This window comes from Pteronotus mesoamericanus, unplaced genomic scaffold (genome assembly GCF_021234165.1).
Source record: "Pteronotus mesoamericanus isolate MK-2021 breed Mesoamerican mustached bat unplaced genomic scaffold, CSHL_Meso_final scaffold_550, whole genome shotgun sequence".
Taxonomy (NCBI): Eukaryota; Metazoa; Chordata; class Mammalia; order Chiroptera; family Mormoopidae; genus Pteronotus; species Pteronotus mesoamericanus.
The window spans coordinates 621,689-625,257 of record NW_026555322.1 but is presented as its reverse complement, the minus strand read 5'-3'; the positions used below and the strand labels follow the sequence as shown (position 1 = coordinate 625,257).

Below are 3,569 nucleotides of genomic sequence, written 5' to 3'. Positions count from 1 at the left end.
TATCCATTTTGAGTTTATTCTGGTGTATGCTGTAGCTGGTAGTATAATTTTATTTTATTTTTTGCATGTACCAATCCAGTTCTCCCAATACCATTTATTGAAGAGACTATTTTTACTCCATTCTATGCTTCTGCCCTCTTTGTCGAATACTAATTGACCATAGAGACATAGGTTTATTTCAAGGCACCAGATATTTTCTTTTTTTTCATTCAAGACACCAAATACTTGATTCAAACCCATCAGAGAAATGGACTGGTTGGGTCTGTAACAAAGCATCATGTTTTAAACATAGGCCAGTAATTGTATATGAGAGTATATACTACAACATACAAATTTACTGATCAGACCACAATTCTTCAATGTTTAAAACAGAATGGTGGAGTAAAAGTACCACCATTGTGACATTTTAACTTTAGTATTCCTCTCCTTCTTCCTCACCCTCTCCTTTCAACAGAATCTATACCAACCTACTCATAATCCTTCCCAAGTGCAGCCATGTCCTCATGGGCCTCAGAATACTCTCCTTCCTCCATGCCCTCACCCATGTAACAGTGCATAGTGGCACGCTTGCCATATATCAGGTCAAATTTGTGGTCCAGGTGAGCCCAGGCCTCAGTAATACCTGTGATGTTGCTCAGCATGCACATAGCTCGCTGTGCTTTGGCCAGGTCTTCACAATGCGCCACAGCGGGAAGGTGGTAATTAATGCCAAATTTCAAGCCAGTGGAATACCAGTCCACAAACTGAATGGTACATTTGATCTTGACGGTGGCAATAGCAGCACCAACATCTTTGGGAACCACATCGTCATGGTGTAACAGGTAGTAAGCCACATATTTACCATAGCGAGGGTCACATTTCACCATCTGGTTGGCTGGCTCAAAGCATGCATTGGTCATCTCTGCTACAGAAAACTGTTCATGTGAGTCTTTCTCAACAGAGATGGCAGGGGTATATCTGGCCAGAGAGAAGTGGATGCAGGGCTAGGGTACCGGGTTGGTGTGGAATTCAGTCAGATCAACATTCAGAGCTCCATAAAATCTAAGGGAAGCAGTGATGGAGGGCACAATCTGACCTACAAACCTATTCAGGTTAATCATAGGTTGGGTACTCAGTATCAAAGTTTCTACAACAGATGTCATATATGGTCTTGTCGTCAACCATGAAGGCACAGTCAGAGTGCTCTGGGGTGGTGTGGATGGTGAGGATGAAGTTGTAGGGCTCAACTACAGTTGTGTAAACCTGGAGGGCTGGTAAAATGGAGAATTCCAGCTTGGACTTCTGCTGCAATCAACAAAGAGATGTTCCATCTACAGGGAGGTGAACCCATAACCAGTTCCCACACCAAAGCTGTGGAAAGCCAAGAAGCCCTGAAGACCTGTGCACTGGTTGGCCAGTTTCCAGAATTTGGTCCAGGACAAGGTCAATGATCTCCTTCCCATTGGTGTAGTGCCCACAGGCATGGTTATTGGCAGCATCTTCCTCGCCTCTGACAAGCTGCTCAGGATGGAAGAGCTCACAGTAGGTACCAGTGCAAACTTTATCAACAATTATGGGCTTCAGGTCTACAAACACTGCCCTGGACACATGCTTGCCAGCACCTGTCTCACTAAAGAAGGTGTTGAAGGAGTCATTCCCCTCCAAATGGTCTTATCACTTGCCATCTTGCCATCAGACTAGATGCCACGTTCCGGGCAGTAGAGCTCCCAGAAGGCATTGCCCATCTGGACACCAGTGTGGCCAAAGTTAATGGAAATACACTCGCACATTGTTGCTGCTTTGTTGTTGCTGAGCAGATGGCAAAAAGTAAGAACAGAGGTTATATGTTTTCTTACCCAGATCTTTCTTATTGAAGGATCCCTCACTTCCTACAGGGTTCTGGGGCCATATGTCCATTACTTGAGTTCTGTAGATTGAAAATTCTTAGTTCTGGAGTCATCTTGCAATTGTATTTGCATATTGACAGTAATGTCTCTGTAAAATAAGTCAAAGATGCAGAAATAGTGTGCTGTTACACTGTGTCTTCAAAAAGGTCTGTGCTAAGTATTTCAGCTTATTGACACTTGAAAGAGTGCATTTGTGGATACTGACGTCTGAAGTCATTGCTTCAACAACTTTAAAATCATACCAATGGATTCAGTCATGATTTCCAGAATGCTTTTTAGTTGAAAAGCAGATGGGTTCATGAAACTACTGACCCAAGAGCCAGCAGAACAAGAGTCAATTATGTAAGACTGAATGACCTGGTGAGGGATGATTATGGTTTTCATTTGGAATATCATTGATGAAACTGAGGGTCCTTATGACTTTGATTAAATTTAGCTTTTATCCCTGACCATTGTGGCTCAGTTGGGCATCATGTCATGAAGCAAGAGGTTGCTGGTTCTATTTGCCTGGACTGTGGGTTTGGTCCCAGTTGGGAAGTATATCAGAGGCAACCCATCAGTGTTTCTCTCTCACATCAGTGTTTCTCTCCCTCTCTTCCTCCACCCTTTCCCCCTTTCTAAAAATAAATAAATAAAATCTTTTTAAAAATTAGCTTTAAACCTTAGCTCTAGAAATCATACCTTTCTATATATAAACCCCTCAGAGACCTAGCTTTTCCCTGGATAATCAGCAACCTCCAAAGCAACAGAAGACCATACCCCAGATCTGACTAATGATCACATGATCCTGACCTCTGGCAAACTGAAGATAACATCTTGACTGAAGTTATGTTTAGGTTCCTGAATCCTAAAGTGGAAAACACCCTTGGTTACTGTCCCATGAAACCAGACAGAGGGACACTGAAACAGACCTCAAAACTGTCAAGTCCTGAAGAAATGATTTATTACCCTTACCTCACCTCCTCAACCAATCACCTCCCAGCATCACCCCAAATCCCAACATGTCTTATGATTTTGCACTATATAATCTGTAACCTACACATGATTGGGGAGTTCAGGTTTTTGAACATTGACTTCCCATTTTTCTGGGTCATGCTATTCACAATAAATGAGTCAATCTTTCTCCACTGAAATTCTTGATATTAAGTGTTTTGCTCTGTTGGTGCTGGGTAGCTAAACTCTTTCTTTTCAGTAACATCAATGCTGTTTTAGTCTTCTATTCTCTGGATAAATAATGTGGCCCTATGTCTTTCTTACACTATAACCCATAGTGATTTACAAGATGCTACATTTGTAAGCTGAAGTGAAACATTTGTAAATGACTTTCTTTTCTCACTGATTCCCAATCTTCCAGAGAACATACAAACTCTAATTGGGTCGCCTTACTTTTTATGGCAATATTATGATCTGTACATGTTCAATAATAATCTGTTCTCTGCCCTGACTGGTGTGATTCAGTTGGTTGGGTGTTGTCCCACAAAGCAAAAGGTCACTGGTTCAACTCCCAGTCAGGGCACATGCCTGGATTGCGGGTTCAGTCCCTTGTCGGAGTGCAACCAATTGATGTTTCTCTATCACATCAATGTCTCTCTATCTCTCTCCCTCCTTCCCTCTACTCTAAAAATAAATAAATAAAATCTTTAAAAAAAGAATCTGTTCTCCTTTTAACATAATATAATTGGA

At 41.7% G+C, this 3,569-nt stretch overlaps 1 pseudogene; it reads right to left on the bottom strand.

Annotated features, from left to right (window-relative positions):
• Nucleotides 1-445: 445 nt before the first annotated feature.
• Nucleotides 446-1,769, bottom strand: LOC129061181 (tubulin alpha-1A chain-like; annotated as a pseudogene).
• Nucleotides 1,770-3,569: the final 1,800 nt, after the last annotated feature.